The sequence below is a fragment of the Corvus cornix genome, chromosome 1 (genome assembly GCF_000738735.6).
Source record: "Corvus cornix cornix isolate S_Up_H32 chromosome 1, ASM73873v5, whole genome shotgun sequence".
In the NCBI taxonomy this organism is placed as follows: Eukaryota; Metazoa; Chordata; class Aves; order Passeriformes; family Corvidae; genus Corvus; species Corvus cornix.
This window is the reverse complement of record NC_046332.1, coordinates 62,345,373-62,371,939: the sequence shown is the minus strand read 5'-3', so window position 1 is coordinate 62,371,939 and position 26,567 is coordinate 62,345,373.

The window sequence follows — 26,567 nt, the reverse complement described above, 5'->3', positions numbered from 1 at the left end:
ATGACATCTCAAAGCAATAGTTGTTTTGAACAGTTCAGTGCTTCTTAAAATAAAGCAAGAAATTTCATAGTACTCCTGTGCTCTGGTCGTAACTACAAGTATTCAACATTTCCCAATATGATTTATCATACTGTGGAATAATACATTGACTTCTCCTTTCTTTTTCCATTGCTTTAGTCTTGTATTAGCCAGTAAGATGCCATGTGGTGGCTATATACCTAAAAGAGAAAAGAATCTAAGTAAAATTCCTTGACAAACTTGCAAGTAAATTTTATTCATGCTGTTTTGCTTTGGGAGATGTGAATTTTCAGCACTGTTTTGTAACATTCTACCCAGCAAAGAAGAGAACACAAGCCTTTTCAGTTTTCACAAAAACAGTAACAAATATCATAATGGAATAGATGTAAAAATATATTTGAACATGAAGGACAGGGAGTTTATTTCTATATATATTTGATTAATTAGAGAGGATCAAAGGGAAATCATATTAATTAATAATGTGTTGTAAAAAAGTTGTCTCTCTTTCTCTTCCTCTAAGAAGAAAAGAAAGTAAGAGACATTTTTGAGAAATAACATTATTAAAGCAGTTTTTTCCTTTAGATAAATACAGTGAACAGATTCACATTTTCATTTTTGTTTATGTGATTGACTCACCAGATATTATAATTCCTTTTATATTTCATTTCAGTGCTTGAAAGCCCAATCTGTGAAGTAATTGGTCTAACACATTATGTAATTGAGGTGCTGTTGCAATAAGGAAAATAAGAACTGGTATCGACTATGTGGATATGTGTGTTGGAGATTTTGGGCTTTTTTAAATTGAGATTTCTAGTATAGAGGGCTTTTTCTTGTGGTAGTAGTACTGGGGTTATTTTTCCCCCTGAGGATTAAAAAAAATGCTAGAATATGTACATTTTAATAGAATGAAGATTTGAGAAGAAATTTCTGTTAAATTCTACGCAGCCTAAATGCTACTGCCTGCAAAAGACACCAAGAGAGCAGGATAATTAAGATTAGAATGAACTTCAGGATATCTCTATTCCAGCATTCTGGACATAACAGCCAGCTGTAATGTCAGACCAGACTGCTTAGGACTATATCTAGTGTGGTCTTGAAAATCTCCCAGGATAAAGACTGCATAAGCTATCTAGACAATTTGTTTATTTATATTTAATTCTACATACTTTGATTAGTCACAGTTGTTGAATGTGCACAAAGAAATTTGAGAAGAAAGAAGCTAATTTTTTTACATTGGTATTTTTCCCTCTAAAATTTATAGGTATATTTTAATCCTATTATCATTACAACAACTGGGACATTGACATATAAAGATTCAGTATAGAGTTTTTGATAGATTCTGATGCTCATTAAAAAGTCATTTAAAAGAAATAAGGGAAGAAATGCATATTAATTTCCTTGTTTTGTGGCTTGTTTACTTTCCTGCAGAGTGAAACTGACACAGGCAAATTTCTGATTTACATTCTCTTCCAGGCTTCCCAAAAGCCTAGTACTTGAAAGGTTTATCAATTTTAATATTTTCCCCAAAAAGATAATAATAATTTTAAATGAAATTAATTAATTTAATTTAAAAGTAAAAAATACTGCTTTGATGAACAACAAAATAAAAATTAAAAAGTAGGCAAACTCTTATTCTTGATATATAATAGTAACTTCACATGTTTTTTTCTTATTCATATTCTTAAATATATTTCTATGCATATAGACAGCTATAATTTTATCCTAATACTTGTATTACTTCTATTTTTATAATTTTATGCAGAGGAGTATCTCCCCCCAGTACTTAACCAGCATATATTATGAAAAATATCAGGGTAAACAATCTGTTTTTTCTTTAAAAACTTTATTCATAGAATTTCAAAGATTGGAAGGGGTCTACAACTCACCTGGCCCAACTTTCTGCTCAAATTATGTCCATTGAGAACAGGATGCTCAGCAACTTGTCTGCTTGAGTTTTGAAAATCTACAAAATTTGAAAATCCATGGTGTCTCTAGGCATCCTATTCTGTTGTTTGACCTCCCTTATGGTCAACTTTTTTCTCATCATATTGAGCCAGAATTTCCATTGTTCCAAGCTGTGCCTGTTGCTTCTTGTCCTACCCCTGAACACCAGTATGTAGCACCAGGTCACATCTCATGAGAGCAGAAAGGGCTTTCTTTACCCTCATAAACAAATCCATTTTTTTCAGCTTTTCCTCATGACTCGTTTTTTCTATTACTGAGGAGCACAGAATCATAAACAACATCTAATATTCATACTCTTTTTGTCTAACTGAGCTAGTTGTTTCATTGCAGAAGGCAAACTGGTTGGTCAAACGTGATTTGCCCTTGGGTAATCCACTGCAGCCAATCATACTCTTGTTTTTTTCAAGTTGGATCTGTCGTTAAACTGGTCCATTTAGTTTTCCAGATCCTCTTACTTTCCAGTCTTAGAGATGAGTGTGATATTAGGTCCTTCCACTGTTTAAGATTTTGTTTCCTGTGGCTTTTCAAAGACCACAAAAAACAGCCTTATAATGTCCAAATGCATTGGTCGTATCTACCAGCACCCTTGGGAACATTCCTCCTGTCTTTGTGGTCCTTAATTTGTCTTGCTGCTTCAAACATTCCTTATCTATATTATTCTTAATTGTAGGTGATGCTTTATTCTTTATATTTAAAAGGAATTATCTTTGGAAACTGGAACTGGCCAGTGAAAATTGAGGGAGGGAGTAACCAGTCAAAACAAGTAAACACCACTAAGAATCTTTGATTTTTTTCTATATCCTTTTTGTCACTAGGTACACTGCTTTACTGAGTAGTGGGCCTAAATTTTTCTTAATGTTTTTACTTGTTTGTTTTCCTTTTTCTTTTCAACTGATAAACTTACAGAAGACCTTTTTATTGACATGTGTATCCAGTGCTAGCTTCAAGTCCGACTGAGATTTGACTTCCCAGATCCATACCTGCGTTCCAGGTATTGTCTCTATAGTCTTCCTGGGTAATTAACTCTCATTTCCATTTCCTGCTTACTTCATTTTTCTGTGGAGCTATCTGTTTCTCCATGACAGTCTTCTGCTTCTCAGATTAGACTGAACATTGGAAGGGACCGTTCTTGTTCTTTAGATAAATTGTTTTTAAAGATTCACTTATTCTGCTTGGACCCTTTGCCCTTCAGGAAAGTGTTCCAAAGGATTCTGTCAAAGTGACTCTTGAAGAAGGCCAAATTTCTTTCCCTTGAGTTCCAGTATTTGGGATTCTGCTATTTGGTAACTTCTCCAAAGATTTTAAAATTTGTCATATCACGTTGTGGTGCAGGAGTGACCAAGGAGCCACAGGACCCCAAAAGAGTGGAGGTCTGCTGGTGGGCTGGCTCAGAGGTCTAAGACCACCCCCTTTACTCCTTTTAAGTCCATGTTCTAGATAGTTCTCCTCTCCTTGATACCCCACTGGTTCCCAGTTCCCCTGTTCCACCCCTGGCCTTCCCCACTGGTCACTGTTCTGTCACCGCACGTCCTCTCCACCCCTTGGCCCCCAGATGATTAGTCTCTGATGTTCTGCCCACTCCCAGTGCCACCCTGGATAAAACCCTGGACCCCTCTGTGTTCTAGGTTCTTTGTCCCTGGATCCCTCCGAGCAGGGACTCCAATAAACCCCTTGGAAATCTCTACAGAGGACCTGTCCCGCCTCTTTGTCTCCAGCGGCACTGCAGAAGCTCTCTGGCTCTGTGTGTGTGAGTGGCTGTGTGGGTCCACCAACTCTGGTGTGTCGGTGTGTCCCAGTGTGTTTGTGCAGCACCCCCCAAGCTGCTCCGAGGTACGCTTTCAGGACAGATGGGGCACTCTTTCCACCCCCCCAACTCACGCCGTGCCAATATCACACTTGCTTCACATCCCCAGTGAGTTTTTCCTTGTTTGTAATTGTTGTGTCAAGAAGAACATCTCCTCTGTCTGTTCATTCATGTCACTGAGATATGTCAAGACAGCCCTGTCTCCTCATTTCCCAAGCTGTCTTCATAGGAAGCCTGTGACCATTTATTACAGCACCTAGTTAGGCAACTTACCCCACCACATATCTACAGTGTCAGTGAGATTATGGCTCTCCAACTGTGTATGAACTTCTAATTCCTCATTTTCTTCTTTTGCTGTGTGAAATCATGTACAGAAAAAATGTATGGATCCAATCTCTGCCTTACAGAAGGAAATATTCTCAGTTATGAAGTGCTTTATACCCTTTTCTCCACAAAAATAAACTCTTCAAAACATTATGCTTTCCCCATAGTCAGACATCAGCTACTGTATTAAAAATTACTTTCAGCTGAATGTAACAGATATTTTATACCTACACATAAATTTTTATTTTTGCCCATTCCCCTGCCTTTATATATTTGGTTCAGAAAAGTATTAGACATTACAACTTCAGCTCTGTAGGGCTGGAACCCCAAGATGTACATTTATGTTAAATATGACAAATGTTGATTATTCTCAGGAGAAAGACAAGTATGCTGAGCTAATAATATTTTTTACATATTATTTTTAATGAAAATAATATTACATTTTGTGGAAACACTATCTGTGACATTGATTTTTCATTTGACTATGTGGTGGAAAGAGAGAATATAAATACATAGTATAGTGACTGGTGCATCACTAAAGAATTTTCCTTCTTTTTGTAATATTTTATTTACAACTCTTATAGTTACCAAAAATTGATTTCTCATTGATATTTTTCTTTTAGTATATTTTAGTACTGTTTTAATAAATGGTTTTACTAAGGTTACTGAAGGTTTGTGGGTTTTTTTCCTCAGAAAACATCAATATTTGAAATTCTATAGTTGATTGACATAAAAAATATAAAAAAAAATATTTCTGAACTTTTCAAGACTTTCAGCTGAGTTATAAGAACACTAAATTGTTCTTGGTCATTGAGGCATGCGATAAGTAAAACTGATGACCTTGATTTATAGGTTCTTGAAATACCCCTTTTCACCTGAATATCCATCCATCTTAAGAACAAGAAGTTTGTCTATGATAAAACATATCATATGCTCCAAGGTGATGCCAATTGTCTAGGGAGACAACTGTAAGCTGTCAGTGAGCTATGGCTATGGGAAATCAGGATGTTCCTATGCTTTCACTGTGTGTCATTTTTTTTATACCATAAGTTACTTATGCTGCCCTTAAAACTTTCATTAAAATCTATAAAAAGCTTGTATGTTATCTTTATTAATCATTTGTGCATTTCCTAGATAACAGATTGCCATCAAAGTTACCTCTTACTCTTTCCCTACTCTTTTGTCACTCTCCTTTTCTTCACTCAATGACACTGGATAAAGTAAATATTTTCTTCCTTTGATGAAAGGATAACCAACTCAGACAGAATGATTACTGAAAAGAAGTTGTAGCCAACATTGGGGTGGGTCTCAACTATGCTATTTGCAGTACTAAGTGAAACTGAGCAGAAAAGTTTTCTTTAATACATACATATTTAGTGAAATACAAGGAAAGTGGTTGAATAAGGATTTTACATTATTAACATACCAGGAACTATGCAGAGAAAACTTCAGCAGTGTGTCTTACTGCATCTTCCTTGTTTTGGGATGATTACAGTCAGACTTTTTCACAGATAAATGTGGAGCAAAGAAGATGTCAGGCCATTGCTAGGATCTTGCTGCCAGCAGGGGTGGAAACAGTAAGGCAGATTTTGAGGCAGTCATGGTAAAACTCCATCTTGGCCAAAAGCTGTAGTGGCAACAAATTACTTTAATTTTGCTCTCTAGAGGGACTTCCATAGCTCTACATAGACTGAAGGTCCCTCACTAAAGACTATAATTCACCTAGTCTAAAAGGAGTCAACTCTTTATTGCCAAATCAGGTGCACTATTCCTAATGATGCGCTCATTTTATGGACTAAGTACAAATGGCTTCTTCACTATTTCTCAAAAGCTTCTTGCTTAGCCATAAAAGGAATAGACTCATAACTAATGCCTTCTGATTATGCAAAAATCAGCTTCCTATCACTACTTAAATATATCTCTAATTTGTGTATGTTTTTGCTCTAACAGAAAAAAATATTTCCTCCTAGCTGTTTATATGTCAGTACTTATTTGAAAACTCAGATGTGTAAACAGGTTTGTTAGCACTCACTTATAAAGCTTTGCAGACACATTTGTCACAACTGTGAGCAGATAAAACAGGAACATTACCCAAGCAAATAGAACATCACAAGAGTTACACAGAATTCTCTTCTATTTTGTGCACCCAAAATAATTGGATATGTGTTTCACACAAGAAAAAATACTTAGGAGAAATTAGTGTGTAAAGTTGCAGAGAAAGCCCAGCTGAAGTAATTTAGAGACAGTAATTACCTCCAGATTATTGTTATTGTAGTTCTTACCACACACCACGAAGCAGAAAATAAGAACCTCTGACTCATAGAATACTTGAAAGATATTGTAAAGATTCCTCACAGTAAAACTTTGTGCGTCACCTCACTGAAAAAATTAGTAAACAGATAATAACAATCATCTAAGCATGCTTTTGGAAGTAATGATAGTTTTAAAGGGCCATTTTTATACATAGATGCACATTTAGGTATACTTATAATTGGTGTTTTAACTATATTCCAGTTAGTGCTCTTTATAGGTTAACCATGCCTGTGTACTTGTGGATGAAGAAACCTACCTAAGGAGTTGAATCACTTTAGTACCTTGTGCATTCCATATTTCAATAGCAATCCACAGTCAGAGTACAAGTTGAGTGTAGTGAGAAAGAATGGGAGTTAAATACACTAAGAAAATCAAGAAAATCAGCCTTAATTAAATTTGTTCAGGTTTGCAGAAAAAAAACCTAAATCAGGTCACCATAGAAGTTCTAGAATATTTTATTGCACTCCCTCATTTCCTCCCATCAGCAGTAATTTCCTTCCATTCTAGTTGACCTTTCCTTCTCCTATTCCCACTATCATTCATTAGGAGAATTTTACCCTAAAATGCCACATTCCTCACAAACAGTGAAGAAGAAATAATTTACAATAATCCTCTCCTACTATATTAGTTTTAGGTTTTATATTTTTATTTTAAAATAAAAAATACTTGTATATTTGTATTCATAGAATTGCAAAGGTTTTATTTCATTTAGTGTATAGAGAAAGCTAATGCAAAGCAAGTATATATGCATTGGGGCAGCAGCTGCTGTTTACTACTTACCATGAAGTCCTTCTGTTTCTCAGTTCTTCCACCCTGTTAAAATTAATTGCTTTACTAATTTTTTTGGTAAAGGAAGGATGCTATTCATGATATCTCATCTAAGCAACAAATTTAAGTAAATTAGCTATCTAATTATCTTAATCACTGGATACCAGATACTTAGAGAAACAAGTTCCGTGCAATTTATATAAACATAAAAATAAACTAAAATTATTTCACATTAATTCTCAAATCAAGATCACTCTTTCCAGATGTAGAAATTCAGAAACTTGATAAAAAGTACAGCACACCATGTTTCTGCACTGTTTCACATAGAAACCTTCAGTATTTGTTTTAATTGGATGAAAAGTCAAAATATCACCTTTTCAAGACTATATTTTTCTAAAGGATCTGAAAATAACATATCTTCAAAAATAATCAGTCCTGCACAGCATTAGCCCTCTTTTCATGTAACAGTTCTGAGTCCCATGGTAATTGTTTTCTTGTTATCATTTCCTGTTTTCAAATTTGGATTCCTAAATGGATGAGTTTTCATATAATATGTCATGGCCACCTGACTTGAAAGATGCCCATGAAAAATTTATACTGGAAGGTGTATCCTGACCAGTGAGACTATTTAGGAGAATGGGTACAATAAATTGCAAATGTATATCTTTCAGATGATATAGCATTGGTATTGATATTAAACTGACACATAATCAAAAATATGTATTTATTGTGACCAGACAATGTCTTATTTGAAAACAATTTTGGATTATACAGCATGAAAACAAATATATTTTAACAAGCTCTCAGTTTACCTCAGTACAAAACATTTATTAATTAGAGATGTATTTTCTGTTCAGAAAAAGAAAATAAATTTCCATGAGATACTTCTTAATCAGTTCTGTTAATGAGCAAATGTATTTGTCTTCCTGTACAAGGTTTTGGTATCAGGATGTCTACATGAGTGTCTTCTCTGAGAAGATGCTAGAAGACTCTCCTAAGTGTGATAGAACCAGTTCCAGCCAGCTCTAAAGCAGACCCACTGCTGGCCAAAAGAGCCCATCAGAGACAGTGGAAAACGTAAAATCCCAGAAGATAAGGGACTTATATGTGTGTCTCCAACGCTGAGAACTGGATGGCTGTGGAACCAGCCAAGAACTGCTAGTAATAACATGCCATGAGAAAGAAAAAGATGTGGCTATCAGTGGAGTCAGGGCACATAGGGCAGCGCTTTTTCTGGACAAACATCTTTTCTAGTTCCTGGAGGTAAGCACAACACAGGAAGGTTTCCTTCCTTCCTTCCTCTCTTCCTTCCTCTCTTCCTCCCCCTTCCTCCCCCTTCCTCCCTTCCTCTCTCTCTCTCCTTGTTTAATTCATCAGTCTCAAAATCTGAAGGTCATGAGTTCAATCCTCACAAGGGGCACCAAATGACACTGAACCGTGCCATAAATCAAATCCCTCCTGATGGGAGAGAATTTTCTAAAAGTCCTTGCAAGGAGTTTCAAAGATAAACCGAGACTTTTACTTGAGTTTCAATGCCGCCGGATAGTTGTTTATTAAGTCTTATCAGAGGAACAGAGCCACTAGCGTGACCCAGGCACAGCATAGAGCACAGAAAGCAGGAGTGAAGTCTCTCTTGATCAAGATTTACACAGCCTTTTAAAGATAATTTAACCAATGGTTAATAAAAACATATATTGTTTTCACTTTCCTACCAATTATTCAGTAACAGGGCCAGGAACTGCGGAATTCTCTATCCAATCAATCCAAACTACTTTTGCTGCAGAACATGGAGTAGTAGAAGAAGGTTTAGAGAACAACAACAATCCTCCATTTTGATATTTTTTACTCTTATCTATTTACTGCAAAGAGAAGCCCAAAACCTCTAAATTTTTCACCCTGTGACAATCTTACATAGTAGTCTATCACCTAAGTCACACCACTGTATGTTCTAGTTCTTGTCTGATTGTTGGTAATTTTTTCCAAGGTTGGAGGTTAAAACAGTTTTGTTCAGGGGCGTAAGAACCCTTAAAAACAGGCAGAGAAATATTCTTGGCACTCTGGGTTCCTACACATCCCTTTCTCTCCTCCATTTAATCTAACTCCTTTATCCAAAACCCACTGTCATGTGCTTATACAGTACGTCAAGGACTAACATATCAATTTCCATGTCAAGTGTGTAATTTAATAATAAAACTTTGTCAGTTTTTTTGCAGACCCTCTGAATTTTGTTGTTCCTTTCGACCATAAGCATCTAAAAATCTTGAATGTTCCCTTCCTCTTAATGGTGGGATGTCACAGTAATTCCTCTAGAAAAAGAGATTTAAGAAGGGGGTAAAAACTGCTGCACTACAGCAGACAGGAGAGAAGGAAATCAGAATACATGGGCGAAACAACAAGACAAAAAGTTCAGTGAAGGAGGAGGGAGAGGAGATGCCAGAACAGAGACTCTTCTGCAGCCTGTGGTGAAGACCATGATGAGGCAGATTGACCCCTTCAGCCCATGGCTGATCCTACACCAGAGCAGGTGGACATATTTAAAGGAGGTTGGGAGGAGACACAGGTGGAACAGCTGACTCAACAAACTGATATTCCAGACCATATGGCATCATGCTCAATATATAAAATGGAGTAAGAAGGAAGAAGAGGGAGGACATTTGGAGTGATGGTTTTCATCTTCCTGAGTCACCATTATGTGTGAAGGAGTCCTGCATTCCTGGAGATGGCTGAACACCTGTCTGCCCACCCACAGGAAGTGGTGAATGAATTCCTTGGTTTGATTTGTTTGAGTGCCTGGCTTTTGCTCTCCCTATTAAATTGTCTTTATCTCATCCCACAAGTTTTCCAGCTTTTTGTCTTCCAATTCTCTCCAGATCCCACTGGTAGGGAAGTGAGCAAGTGACTTTGTGGTTCTTGGTTGCTGCTTAGGGTTAAACCATGACAGATGTCTAGACATCAGACCAAAGTATTCTCCTTAGTGTTTTTATTTCCAAAACCAGCACACAGACATAGCTTTTTTGCCTTTGTTTTCAAAATGAGAGGTTACATATTTATCTTAGTAGTAGATTTAGCTTTGGGTTATCAAATTGATCATGTTCAATTTAAGATATTTCCCTATACTTTGTTGTTTTCCTCTACAGTGATTTTTAAGTTATCCTTGGGAATAGAGATAGAAATACTGCAGCTCTGTATTTCTGACATAATGAAAACACTACTGAGGTTTCATCCTGACTTCCCTAATTTATTTGAAGTCCAGTCTACAACCACATATTTAACTCACTGCAGCTGTAAAATCTTGACGGTGAAGCTGCAGTTAGTTCCAGTAAAAACTTATTAAATATATTTAATGGTTTTTTTTTCAAATTCTAAAAATGTAAATTTAAATATTTATTTTAATTCTTACTATATAAAGATAAGGAATCCTTCTTTTATCAGTCCTGTAAGAATCAGTCATACTCATACAAGTCAGTGCCAAAATGGTGTTGACTTTAAGGAAATAATTCTGTGTCCCAGCTGAACAACTGATCATTTGAATAACTCCTTGGCAGGTCAAGGGAAATGAAACAAAGAGTCAAAATGATGTAGTGATTTAAATGGATTGCATACCACTGTTAGTTTAGCAGTTACCTTATTCATCATGTTAGGATGAGGTAAAATGTAGCATACAGAAATGCTGAGATAGCACACATTGAGTAGAAACTATGTTAATAGCTTTGGGTTTTATAGGTACATGTAAAAATATTTAAATTATGTAAGAGCTAAAATTCTATTAATTTCAAAACATGAATTTGAGGAATTTTCAGATCTACCATTGCAATTGCTTTCCCTCCACATCTTTCTCCATAAGAAGATAAAATAACCAAGCAATCTCCTCTATTGAATATACCAGTCATACCTTTATTGAATTAATTAGATGTTTATGAACAGCAGTTCTTTAGGGACGAGTATGTTAATTTTGGGATGACAGTTATTTACTTTTGTTCTGTGTTTATGTACTTGGTGGATGATAACTAATATTCCATTCTGCATTATCTCGTCAGCTCAGCTTGCTGGAGAGCATTTTGATAAGGTAAACCAACAATGAAACTGAGCTTAAATTAAGATTTCTAGCATAATGAAACTCAATATTCACAGCTCCTATTCCACAGTTGAGATCCTGCACTCATTTTAATGCAATTAAAGTGAGGGAGGGAAAATGCTGTAGAATACTGAATATTCACACTGAATTGCTTTTAAAACTGAGAAAGCAACCCAACAGTGAAACTTAGATGACACTAAATGTTATCTCTATATTAAATATAAATGCTTTCAATGATCTTGCTCTTGCCACTGAAGATAATATTGAACTTTCAGGCTACAAAATTTCTTTGCATGCTATTAAGAAAGAAAAATGTTAAAGATGGAGGAGCTATAATTCCACTTTTATTTTGACTTCAAAAATGCACTTTCCTCTAGGAGTGTGGCATCTGATGCAGGCTGGCACTTGTTGGCCTGTACAAAATATCCAACAACAGAATATGACAGAGTTATTTAACACTCTTCATGCCTTATATGTAAAATGTTTCATATGATTTTCTTTTTTAATTCCTGTAAGGAATTTAAGAGATTAATTTATGTTTTGCATTGGGACAAAAATGATACATGGCAATCTCAGCTACTGCCTTCAGGTTCACAACAAAACAGGCACAATAGTCCGGGGTTTAGTTCATGCATAGGCTTTTAGGGACTAAAATTGCACGTATATATTTTTGAACATGTTTACATGTTTATGTTTGCCTGTGTATATACTAAGAGGGTGGGTGGTACACAAATACATAGTTTTCCCCTGAAATGCATGTGTTTGGAGGTCAGAGGCTTTGACAGTGAGTTTGGTCTGTCACCATTTCAGGCTGAACTAAATATCTCAGTATTTATCTGATGCTCATACTTGTGCACTGGCCAGCTCCATATATAATTCATTAAAAAGTCTTAATTGACTGGAAAACTCAATTTCGTTACACCCTGTGAGTGTTGAATTTAACTCAAAATATAACACAATGGGTAGAATTGTGATTATCCTAAAGTATGTTTTGAGATTTAAAGGCTAGAAATGTTGATAGAAGTAAAGAAACAAGTATACAGACACAGTAGTGCACATAGCCAGTACATGCATACCAAGCTGCTTTATTACTACTGATTTATGTTCAGAGAATTACTGTAGAGCTTATCATTGATATGATTTAGCTCTCTTATTTTATTTTTCCTTACCATCTTGAAGAACAGCAGGTCTTTAAAGATGCAGAGAGAATGATTTACAAAGTCAGTACTTTTTTTGTGTATCTATAATTTTGCATATCTCCTTTGTTTGGTTTACCACACTCATAAATTAGATATAAAGGACTGAAATTTGAACTCTCTGTCTTACGACTTGTTTTGCTAACATAGAATTTAAGATTTCACTTAGAAGCTACTGTGGGCAGCTTTTCTCACAATAATTTTTTTTCTTTTGTAGAATAAATGTTTGTAACAAAATATGAAGACTAGGTATCATAAATCATATTAAATGTATAAAAAAATGTCTCAATCCCTGAACAACAGTCTGAGCTCAGTCTCTGTAGACTCTGATATTGCAGTATATACTGCAACTTATTTTCTTCAGACACAGAACTGACCAAACTATTCAGAAATTGAAACAGAAAAATAGAAATTGGGAAGCTTAGGATCACTCATTAAATTACAGATGCTGCAGATTGGTCTGCGTAAGCAATATGAGTGTCCTATGGGGGGAAAAAATGAAAATAGTCTTTTTTTCTTCTGTAACAAACATCTTTTATTGTATGCTTTATAAAACTCTTTAAACTTTTAACTTGAGTTCTGTTTTCCAATGTGATGAGTAGAGGTTTATAGTACTTCAGTGAAAATAAATTCATGTTTTATAGAACACTTTTGCTTCTACAAAAATACTAGGTCAGTCCCACATGCTATAGCTTAATTTTTGCTCCAGTTAAATAATTTAATTCATGTTATCCAAAACCTTGATTCATTTTCCCTCTATTCTGCATCCAAACTCACACCAATCTAATACACATACTATTTGCAAGAGTTTGTCAAAGGCAGATTTTTTTTCAAACAGCATAAATAGGAATCTTGCTTTCTAAATTAGAGTGTTTGGACAGTACTACAAAAGCATTCAAACACCCAATGTCATTGAGAATGATTCATCTCTTACCTTTCATTTTGAGTAGGTTTTTCTACCTTTGTTTCCAAGCATTTAGGAATTCTGTTATCCTCTAATTGAAGTTCCGTCCTGCGTGTATCCATTTACTCCTTATGGGGCATTGGAGAGGTTAAACAAACAAGCCCACAAACAAAAAGTAGAAGCCCGTTCTAAGACAGTCCAATTAAAGTATTGGAAGATTTGAGTCTCATCCTTCCTACAGGAGAAGGGGAAAGCCACCCCAAATGGTCTCAAAGTCTAACATACATGAGTTGCTAGTTTCTGGGTCAGAAATACACTTTATGCTCAACAGAAACCCTATTTTAGAAACTAAAACTTTTGTTCCACAAGGCAAGGACAGCTATATCATGAAAATCCGTAACAAGAGTTGAGTCTGGTGTGAAACATCAGCGGATCAGCAATGGTGATTTTAGAACAGTTCTCCACAGTGTAAAGGAAGCTTTACAAATATATCTAGCTGATTGATCAATGGACATTTTGAACAGTTTGCAAATAAATTTTCAGTCACCTGAAGCATAGTAGACTTCTTGATCTGAATGACTGCTATTTTAAAATATTACTGAATAATATTTCTTCTTGGTGTGAAGGATGGTGAAAATGCATTTATGCTACTACTGTCTTCTCACTGGAGAACACAGGCTAAAGAGGATTACATCATGAAAACTCATCTAATTTGTACTGTTGTTTGCAATGATGATTCCAAATGTGTTTTGTTCGTATTTCTTTGTGTTTCATAGAATCACAAAATCATAGAAATGTTCGTGTTGGAAGGGACCTTAAAAATCATCTTGGTCCACATTCCCTGCCATGGGCAGGGACATCTTCCACTAGACCAGGTTTCTCAAAGCCCTCTCTGCATGCTAGGAGTCTGTGGAACGGTTTCCCTGGAGACTTTGTTTCCCTAGGCTGAGCTACTCCTGCTCTCTCAACCTGTCTTCATAGAAGTTCTGCAGAGCTCTGATCCTATTTGTGGCCCTCCTCTGGACTTGCTCCAGGAAGTCCATGTTCTTTTTATACTGAGGGCTTTGGACTTGGATGCAGTATCCCAGGTGGGGTCTACGAAGGCCGATTACAAGGGGAGAATCACCTCCCTCCACCTGCTGGTCACTTCTCTTTTGACGTAGCCCAGGATGTGGTTGGCTTTCTGGGCTGCAAGTGCACGTTGCCGGCTCATGTTGAGCTTTTTGTGCAGCAGCACACCCAAGTCTTTCACCTCAAGACTGCCCTTAATCAATTCTCTGCCCACACAGTATTTGCGCTTGGGATTGCCCTGACCCACATGCAGGACACATAAAAATTTTGTACATGAATACAAAGAAGTATGAGCTAAATATTGTATATCATAGATATGTGTAATTGACATATCTTCTCTCCTGCCCAATAAAATGTATTTTGACTGTATATTCTGCACACTTGTTAAGTGCTCAAGATGTAGAACAAAGAAAAACTTTGAAAAGGTACATGTAATGTTTCATTTAATTTTTTACATGAAGGATTAGAATTCAATATAAGAAATATAATTCTAATTATTTACAAAGAGTCTTTGAAAAATTAATTGTAATCCTTTTTCTGCCATTGACATCCCATTTTAATTTAAATAAGAAAGATGAAGAAATGGGAACTACACTACTATTTAATATTTTGCAAAGGATTAGAGATAAAATGCCATTTACCATAAATATAGTAGAAGGCTGCTGCTATCTGGAAGAAAACTTTCTAAATGACACAAGAATTTGTTTTCAAACATAAGTATAGATAAAGTGTCTTCCTTAGAATATATTTTATTTTATGTTTCCCTGTAATATTATTGAACTGAAACAAGTCACCTAATTAACTGGTTTATTCACCTGTGAGGCAGCCAACTAGCAATCATTTTTTAAAAATTGCATTTATGTTTGTGCTGCAGCTCCAGTCACAAATTAACAAATCTTTCTCAAGATCCACAAAGCTTTCAAAAGTAACTGATGAATTAACAAAGAGAATGGTACAACCTTGGACTCTCCAAGCAGTATGAACCTTCATATAAGAAGTGGAATTAATGGCCAGGATGGAGAAGCAGCCTTTATCATTACTCATGTCGGAAATTTAAATAGCAAGTCCTTGACACTTTTCTTCATATCACAGTACTGCCTCAAAATCTAGCCAAGGATAAGGGGGGACATCTGCAGAGTTGCAAAAACTGTGATTCTGGTGAAGCAGCTGAAAACCTAGCAGCACTGCGGAAGCTTTGGAAGTTTATTGTGCTTATTGCAGAATGTGGCAGGATTTCATTTCTGTCCAGGACAAGATGGAACTGAGCATGTATCAGAGTTGTTCTGTTTTTCATCTAAACAAGTATATGCTTTATAATAGAAGAAAGGATTGTTTGGTAACAACAGATTTCTTGTTTTTCAGAAGTTTAATTAATTTCATTTTTTAAATTCTCAAGTAATTCAGCAAAGCATCAGAAAAAAAGATATCACACAGCACTCGCCTCCTTCCCCCCCCCCCCCCACGCCAAGAAAAAAACCCACAAAAGAAATCCATAATTTCAGACCACAAGATTTCAGGAACATAATCAAAGTAAAAAATTATATGACAATGACTTTTTATTTTTTGCCTAATTACAAACCAGGAAGGTGAATTTAGGTCAGAATCTCAACATAACACCACTTCCCTCTTAAGAGTGTATATATATTTAATATATATTTATTGAAAATGAATTTGTATTTGTGCCCATTTGCAAGGTCATCAACATATACTGTCAACTGTTCTTATGTGGAAAAATGCTGAATATTACTGACAAAGCATCTGATTCCCTTTGATAATATTTTCAATACTAGTTTTGCCTTGGTATCCATCTGCTTTGGAATGTGTCTGTATCATCTTTCAAGAGATTTCAAAATCAGAAAATTTAATGTCTTCTATACAATAATTCAAAAGTGGATCACCTATTGAAGTAGAGCAAATTCAAATGAATGAGGTTTTTTCTAAATCGATGTCTTTTTTAATGGTAAACTCCTTTAGAACACAATGACAGAATTCTAGTGGACTGTTTATATTTTCACTGCATGCCTAATTTATTTCCATGAAAGGAATATGTGTGTTTTTATGAAAGGAAATATTTTCACAAGATAAAATTAATTTTCCCTGGGCCCATGGCAACCTCATGAGTTTCAAAAAGGCCAAGTTCAAGTTGCTGCACCTGGCTCAGTGCAACTCTCAGTATCAATACAGTCTGGGGGAAAAGGGGATTCAGAATAGTCCTGCCAAGAGGGACTTGGCAGTACTGGTGGATGAAAGGCATGAACTGACCAGCAATATACACCCGCAGACCAGAGAGCTGACCATGTTCTAGGCTGCATCAAAAGCAGCATGGCCAGCAGATCAAGGGAGGTGATTTTGACCCACTACTCTGCTCTCATGAGATCCCACCTGGAGCGCTGCATCCAGCTTTGGGGTCCCCAGAACAAGAAGGATGTCAAACTGTTGGAGTGCATCCAGAGGAGGGTCACAATGATGATTGGAAGGATGGAGAACCTATTAAAAAGTGTAAGAGAGCTGGGCTTGCTGAGCCTGGATAAGAGAATGTTCTGGGCAGATTTTAGTGCGACCTTTCAGTACTTAAAGTGTGTCTACAAGAAAGGTGGGGAAAGATTTTTAGCAGGACAAAGGGAAAATGCATTAAAATGAAGGAGGGTCAGTTCAGAGTGGATATAAGAAAGAAGTTTTTTACAGTGGTTGTGGTGAAAACAAAGGAACAAGTTGCCCAGAGAGGTAGTAGATGCCCCGTCCCTGGAAATATTCAAGGTCAGATTGGATGGGGCTCTGAGCAACCTCATCTCGTTGAAGATGTCCCTGCTTTTTGCAGGTGGGTGTTGGACTAGGTGACCTTTAAGGGTCCTTTCCAGGCCAAACTATTCTGTGGTTCTATGAGTCTATGAGAAAAATATAAACAATTCTCCTATATGTAAAGTCCTCAGGAGACTTACTAGAAAGTAAACTCTCATTTCCTAAATAGTAGAAATCTTGGGTATTTTCCACTGGAACAAAATTTTCAAAAAATTCTTGAGAAGACAAGGGGAGGAGAGGAAACTAAGAAATGGAATAGTTTTATCTTTCCATCAAAAATTTTTAATCTTATTCTGTGAAAGCAATTCCTAAAAGAATCTTCCTGTAGACTTCAATAAAAATCACACTGAACAGGCAATCACTGGGAGCTGAATATCAAAGACAAGACAGCAAACAATAAGTTCTACTGTTTTTATTCAAATCCTTACTTTGTTTTATCCTAAGTTTCTTTTTAAATTAGGCTGAACAGCTCTAGGGAGCAATCTGTAACAGCAATTTAAGATATGAGCCTTTGTGTGGGGTTCCCTGCACAAATCTCCTTTTTCATTTGTTACATAAATATCTTGAACTAAACATATGAACATTAAATCACAAAAAGATGAAGTTAATTCCATTATTTGGTACTTGATTTCTTTACTGACTTGTAACAATAAAAATAGGTAAAACAGATAAATAGTGTTAGACATAGTTCCTTACCATTTTCTACATTGTTTCATGGTGATATAATGAAGATTTTTATTTATTTATTCTGTGAAAGCTGAATAAAGGCTTTCTCAACTGATTATTAAGAAACAATAAATACCATTCCACTATCATGGTTCTCAAATGTGCCTTTGAAGATGCTGCATCAAAAAAAAACCTTCAAAAGACAAAGAAATACCAAGGTGAAATGGACTTCAGTTTAATCTCTGAAAAAAAGATGCACACAATACTTTACTTGTGACCAGTATTGATTTTCTCTGATGTGTGACATCTTCTATCAAATATTTTTGTGAAAAAAATACATATAGTCATGCCTTATGACTGGCTGAAAAACATAGAAAACATATCCAATAATCTCTCATTAACAGAAAACAATGTTTCTTTCATCAATCATGTAAGTCAGGATGTAAATCTGTTTGGTACCCTTTAGTACCTCTTTGTTCGATTTGGGTTTACATAAACTCTGAGAGTAAACAGACAGACACCTTTGAAATAAGGTCTTCTTTACTTCCCTGATATAGTGAGGTTTAATACAGGGAGCTTCTGTAAATATAAATTATTGAGCTACAGGTGAAAAGTAAATAAACTTAATTTTCATGCCTTTGTATTTTTACATACTGAATAGCAACATTATTTTTGAGAACAGAGGAATAGTAATGGATTTCATGGTGAAGGACCATTTAAAAAAATACCTAAATCATGAGGAAGTAGAAGTTCACTTTGATGGAGAAAGTGTAATATCGGAAAAAAAAAGAAGTTTATAAAGATGAAAAATAATAAAATTTGCGTGCATTTTAAAATAATATAAAGGAAGTGGTTACACACATAATGCAGAACAAACTACTATAAATTTCTTACATTCCAAATCCAATGGTATAAATGGGGTAGAAAAAATGCAGTGCAGATGTCATTTCTAGCCCCTGTTGCTACAAATAATCTTCTGTATTCTTGAGACAAATTAAATACTGTTGTATTTCTAGCTCCATCAACAAGTGTCTTAAGATTGAAACAGATGTTCCTGGGTTTTTTGCCCATCGGTGCCAATACTCATTATAACTTTGCCCAGAGGAGTAAGGGAACTAATAGAGTATATCCCTAGCATTAATTTGCAGAGAAATGGTCCATCTATGCCAGAGATTTGCTTCAGAGAACACAGACTTTTATTCAGATTTTTTCCCCATGGTGCTCATCATGGATATCCCAAATACCTACGAGTCACCGAGGAGTATAGATGGGATAAAATACATAATGGACTGGTTTGCATTGTAGATAATTTCCCAAAGACACAAAGCAAATCTTAAAGAGTTTATATGCATACATTTTTAATTACAAATTTTTACAGCTTAAACATATTGGATTGCAAGCAAATAAAGATTCACTTAGTCTCCTATGAGCCATCATAATCAAGGAGTAAAATCTTTTTTTTCCCCCACACACATTAAAGGAATACAATAAAAAAGTTCTTATTCCAATGATAAAAAGTATTTTTATGGCTCTACTTTGTTAAAAGTACTCACTCTAAAAAAAAAAAGTAACTAGATTTTCAGCAGTAAATAGATAAATGGATGAAGAAGGATGCAACATGTCAGTGATTAACTTTGAAAATTCAGAGAAATATACAAGTTTGGGAAGAATGACTGTGAAAATGTACACAAGATCCATGGTCAAACTCACAAAAATACAATGTATGTGTTTGCAACCTGTGGTATTTGGAGGATACAGATTTTCTTCCAAATATTCTTTTACCTAATACAAACTGTGATTAAGTTTTGACCTGTAAGAGCCTTCAGTTTTGGAGAGTTTTTCAAGTGTGAGGGGGATATTGTTTTGTATATTTCACTAACAAGAGATTGAGGCAGTTCAATGTTTTAAATAAAGTAATACAATTCATCTTCATGTCCTTTAGAATCACTTTTTAAGTTCTGTTCATGGATTATACATTTCTGTCAGTTCTCAGATAAAATATCCCATATAACTCATGGATAGGAAATTTATTCTGTTGCAGGTTTTGTACATCTCCTGTAGATATGCTACTTAGAATGCTTTCACATAAACAATAAACCTAATGAATACGTATTTGTATTTCATTTGCCAAAAATATATAGGGTATCTTCAAGGCAAGTTTATTGCAGTGCATCTGCACCAGACTCTTTCCATATGCCACGTGGAGCTGACCTTTGTGAGTCCAAGATTTCTGGATGTTTGCAAACTCTAAATATCCTCTGAGCAGATGGGTAAATGTTCAAAAATTCAAGGTTAAAGGATACCATGAATTCAACCTACATGCAAATTCCAAGTGGCCAGTGAAGGTTTTAGAGAAATCTGAATACACTCATGGCATTTGATTTATGAAAATGCTTGATGTCTAAAAACTTTTATTAGCACAAGCTTTAAGAATTCTTTTTTTTTAAAGAATAACTGCCCTGTGTACAAAAAGGTGTGATGAAACTTGATTGTTAATTATGTATAGGGCCATGACCAGGCACTATTTTGCAGAAAGCATCCTACTTCTTCAGTTCTTAGAAAACCCTTTGTCTTTCATGATACATCTCTGGAAATTTACGTGTCATAGGCAAATCTGTAGCTCTGAGTTCCATTAAGATTGTACATGTGGCTAAAACTATGGGATGCCTTCCTGAATATTTTAGAAAAGACTTCTCTTTTTTATTTTCCTGTCCAAAAGATCATTTCTATTTATAAGCAACCCATGTTTTCTTTTGGAGGAGACTTAGTATGATGGACATCTGTTACAATTTTAATAATTTCTCAGAGACTAGAAGTATATGGGATCTTAATATCTTGTAAAAAATTAAAATATATTAAGGATTCTGTCCTTTTCCTAACAAATTAAAAATTAAATAGGAAAAGAGCCTCTGAAAAATTAAGGGACCTTCTCTTTTTTGTGTTACTTTATTTTTATCAGAAGACTCAAATAGTGCAAGTGTGGTTAGATATAAATGAATATCCAGAAAATTACCCAAATAATCAAGGTCCAGGCTTTAATACTTTAAGCTATTCCAAACTATTGTCTAAGACTATGAAACTGGTCTGGTACCTGATGCTGCTGAGTTGTTACCTTCCAGTTCCCTTCTTTATTCCTTAGACTTAAAACCTTTCCAATTCAGTATTTATTTTTAAGGTTCTTAGAGTCACTAATGATCTGCACCCATGCAATATAATCTCTTTTAATACTTTCTGTTCTTGTAGCATTGTAACCTATGTATATTTCCAAATCTTTTTTCTCAGTTCTGCAAATTTCTCAGTAAACCCAAACCAAGGTTACACTGCAGTTTTGCATCTAGCAATGCCTCAAGAGATGTCTCAGAGACAGCTGAGAGACACCTGGTGTTATGTCAGTAGACACAGAGAATTGGATTCCCCAAATACCATACATCAAAATGCTGCAATATGAAAAGATCATGCATCCAGACAGCTTGGGAGCCAGTGTCATTCATGAGGAAATCATAATAGTTCATGAGGCACATGATTAACTTACACACTTTTAAGTTGTAACAATCAGACACATACTTTAGCAAGTACTAAAAGTTTAGGTGTAACTTGTATTTGGTTCTGAACAAAACTGCATTTTCTGAGTGGCAGAATATTATCTCAAGGTAAAAACCTCCAAGAACAAAACCCCCAAAAAACCCTTATACTTTCTATGCATTGATCACAACTACTATGCACTATTGATAACAACTACAATATTGGTAGAATTGCTGGTTTTGAACTAATTTTGAACCAAGAAAAGTCTGGCATGGTCAATCTCCAGAGATGTAAACCTTGTTTCTCTTTAACCATTCTCCCATTCTTCAAGGAAACTAAAATATTACTCCAGTACTAGCTAGTAACATATAACTCTAAAGGAAATATAATACTAAAAGAAGTGGACGAACATGATTGTCATATTAAGCAGGTCTTACTAATATCAGCAGGAGCTATTTCTTTGATTCAACTGGCTATTTTAATCTGAGCTTTCTGTATCACATGGTGTGTCATGTTGTTTCTTAGCCTATCCACCACCTGTGACTGAATTACTTGCAGGGAATATTTTGTCCTTGTGTGAGGCAGGTTGGAGCAGTATCTATAGTTTAAAAACTCCAAGGACAGCAGGAAACAAAGCAGGTTTGTTTGTTTTTTTTTTTTTTTTTTAACAGATGAAATCCATCAGCCAGTTACATCAGGGATTCTGAGTAAAAACTATTTTGAGCTCTAAGCTTGTGAGTGGCAGTTGTGGAGAAAGACTTGGAGTGCCTACAACAAACTGGTACAAGGCACTTTAGAAAGCAGTGCTATTCTTTTCCTACTCTCTTTCCTCTGAAGTCTAGCCTGGCTTTTACAAGTAGGGCCTATGCTGAGAGCGAATAGTAATCATTCCACATCCAAGGCAATGAGTAAATCCTCAGGGGAGCTAAGGAACATATGTGAAAGCAATTGCTGTGACTTCTTTTGAAAGGTTACAGAACGCATTCCCCTAACACCCTGTCATTCTCTGTTCTGCTGACTAACATAGAAACAAGCGTGGGACTCAGTTGCTGCCTTCCATGCCCACCCCTCACACTCTGCCTTATGCTTTCCACCCTTTCTGAGCACTACAAAGCCTTGGAGTTTGTGACAGCACTTTGCTCGAGGCAATTGCTGCTAGCAGGCTCTTTCCTGTGCTCATGACTTGGTAGAACTGTATTTTTAATATCTTTACTCTGTGGAAAAAAACCTCAAATTAAATACACGTGTAAAAATATTTGTTATGTTGACAAAAATGTCAGTTTAGCCACACAGAAAACATTTTTCTGGTTTGTCACTGTAAATACTGAGCAAGGAGCAAGTTGTTTGTCTCCACTTACTTTATTAAAACAAAATTATAACACAAGATGTCATAATGTCTGTTATTCTAGGAAAAATTTCATTCCACTAAATTAATGACCGAGTTTTTTCTTGCTGTTTTGAGCCAGTAGGCTGTTAAGCTGAATGAAAACACTCTTTCTACAAATCACTTGGATAAGTGCAGTTAGACACATAAGAAAACCTCAGGAACATCAAATATTTTTAGCAATTTGAATCTAAGAAAATGGTAATTGTTCAGCTTTTTTAATTAGCTCTTCTTGAAAAAAATGAACTTTCTAAGTGAATGTTAAAAAAACAGTGGAAGATGTCTTTTTGACTAAAACTATAGTCTCCTAGAAAATTTCTGGAATTTAATTTTAAAAAGTAGAATGAAAAAGCAATTCTAGAGGACAAAAAATAGTCACAAAACTATTCAGTATAAAGGTTCTGGCAATTTTTGAATTAGGTGAATTTTTCTTAAATCTTCAATTAAAAAGTCACTCTGTTTTTTCTAGTTTTCTCTGAGATCTACCTCATTTAAAGCACAGGACTGCAATAGCAGGGAAAATATGGAGTACAACAAGAGGTAAAGTAGTTGACCAGTTACTAACTTTAAAGTTTCAGTATTTTCACTGTGAAACAGATTACAAAAATAAAGTTATGTGCAGCATTTTGGGATTAAAAAAAAAAAAAAGTAAACAAGAAGTAAAGGTTCTGATCATCCTAATTACAAGAAGACAGGTATGTAAATTATATTAAAACAGAAAGAAAGTGTTATTCAAGACACATTGAGCAGTCTCAGATTTCAAAGCAGTATTCACTATTCAGTCTTTGCATCTGGTCATCTCTCTGGTATCTGACCTTGGGCCACCAAAACCAGAGTTTTGAAAGTGACTCAGAGATGTAAATGTAATGTAAATAGATAGATAAGGCAAATATAGAAATAATTCTTGTGTCCTCACTATCACTTTTAAACAAGACTTATTTAGAATCAGCTTACTGTTTTCTTATTTACACTTCTTAACCTTGTGTTCTTCTTTCATATTCATAAAACATATTATTTTAGGCACATCATTGTGGTATGATGTTCTTTTCACAAATGTCATGACATTTGTCCTCCAGGCTGATTTCTATTCACTTCCCTCATTAGCATTCCTGCTTGGAGGCTGTCCATGCTCTTCTCCTTTTTCCTGTGCCAATTCATGACACCTGGCCACAGTAACCTTTCAAACGGTTTAGGACGTGGAATTCCCTAGGTTTAGGATAATTTCAACATGCAGTTAAAGTGATGTATGTTTGGACAGATGCCCAGGTGTTTGTGAGGCTCCATTCTCATTTATAATTTAAAAATCCTCAAGTACTTTTACCAAACAAGATAATATTTATTCAGATTTGATTCTTCAAGAGACATAGACACAATTACGCAGAGGGAGACACACAGGCAGAGATACAAGAGAGTTGTCAGGGCAGGAGGGACACCAGAGAAGAAACACTGAAGAAAAAGCAAAATAGGTACCCAGATCAGGGCAGGAGGAAAAGCAGCCACCTCAGAACAGAGACTGAGGAGGCTGAGGAGGAAATGTGACTGCAAAGGGACTGCACCTGATGGAGGCACCCATATCACAGCAACAGAGCAGAACCTGCACTGAACTCTAACTGCTGCACTGCCGCTCACCAAAGCGACCGGGTGTAACACGGGACACCAGGAAGTAGGGAGGAAAGGTGTTTTGCAGATATTTATTTACTTGATTCTTATTTTTCAGAATTGGAAAGCAAAAATTTGCTAATGGGCGATTAATTAAATTGATTGTGGTTCTCTACTTGAAATACTTTTTTGTCTCAGGACAGGTCTTCAGCCCTTTTGAAATAAAATATGTAAAACTTTAGAAACTGATGCAATGCTTTCCTTTCTGAAGAATTTTTTTCTAAGAGTAATGGTTAGATCCTCTTTATTACCAATTATACAAATAATATAGTGATGAATTTGGAGCAAATGGTTAAAATGCATAAAAGTAGGATGACTAGATCATTATATGAGATCACTTATGTAATAGACATAAATGGATTCATTGGCCATAGTCATAATTTAAAAAGATTTTCATTTTTCAGCAAATTACATTTTTAATGTATAATACCCTCTCTGACTTTATCTCATCTCATGGCTAGCATTTATTTCTACAAATTAAAAGCCTCCTCTTTCAATGTGCGAATTATTTTTGAGTATGTAAAAATAAATCAGTTAATGAATTAACAAGACTTTTAAAATTAGACACTCTCAAAGATATTAAAATGTTCTGTTGATTGGAGAACACTTTCATACCTTGTAGTAACATGATAAACTCCCCATACTTTACGGCTAGTGACTTCAAAAGAAAGCAGATTCTTTTTAATTTAACTTGTATTTATTTATCATGTATTTACTCTAATCCCCTGTACTTATCCCATAAACAGAAGCTTTCAGATAACTTTTCTGGTTTTGTTTTCTTCTTAATGTGCTTGACCTGTTCATTCCTTTATCTGATTACTTTTGGATTTTTTTAAAATACAGCCTTATCTTTGTATTTCTGGATATGTAAGCTTCCTACTGTACCACTATTTTCAAATCTACTGACTAATCCAAAGTTCTAACCCTAAGAAGTAATTTTATATGTGTTTTCTGAGACAAAAATAAAAACTATGAACGGATTATAAAAATAATATCGGCTCTGCATGACACTGATAAATAAGAGGTGCTTCATGTGAATAAGACTTATGATAAATGTTTTCAGATAGGGGTAAAGGAATTTCTTGATTAAAGTCAACAAAGCAGAATGATGCCTGGGAAATGCCCTTTAAGGTCAGTGGAACTACACCCTAGATAGTCAAGAGCATATTTCAACCCCAAATTTACTGTGACCTGCTGAAGAGTTCTCCCTGCAGTCAATTTTGTATTTAGTGTCTGGAGTTGATTTATATACGACTGTTGTAGAGTTCTCTAACAAAATATTTTATATTTATGTTCTTCTTAAGAGTGATTAGAGGTGAACATCTGTGCCCTACACAAATTATGTCATTATGAAATTAACTTTCAAAAGTTCATAAAGAGATACGGTAGCAGCAACAGCTTGCTTATTCAGAACAATATGGTGACCCAGATATCTGACAGGCTAGAGTTGTTTACCTTTCTTCTTCTTGGCATGTGTGTCAAACAATACATAAGAAAGTGCATACAGAAATATGACAAACTATAAATTATAGACAAAATAAACATATATTTTCATAATACTGTTATATAAGGTGAATGTAGTAGCTAATATATGAGAGGTACTGCTAAGTTGTTAGGAAAACTGGACTATCTACATGGGTCGACATGCATAAAAGCCTGCATGTAGACCCATGTATATGTACCATTGTAAAAAAACCCCCATATGTACAATTGTAAAAAAACCATATGTACAATTGAAAAATTAGACATTTATCTACTTTATTTAATCAGAGGAATTAAGGCTAGGATCTATTTGTCCTAATCAGCTTTGTAGTTTGACAAAACAAAAGTTTGATAGTCATTTATTAGCAGCTTCCCATTATCATAGAATGGTTGCATATGAAGTATGAAACTTAAGATGAAATATCCATTTGTATTACTTTAGCTCAAGCTGATTGTTAAATGTTCTGCTTCTGGGAGCCATCTGATTTAGACAGTAATGCATGATAGAGAGAAGATCTGCCACAACACTGCAGTTTCTGAGACAGAGAAATAAAGATAACGGTGGAGCAAAGTTAAGGTAAAAATCCTTGTGACAATATGGTCCTTTTAAAAAAAAT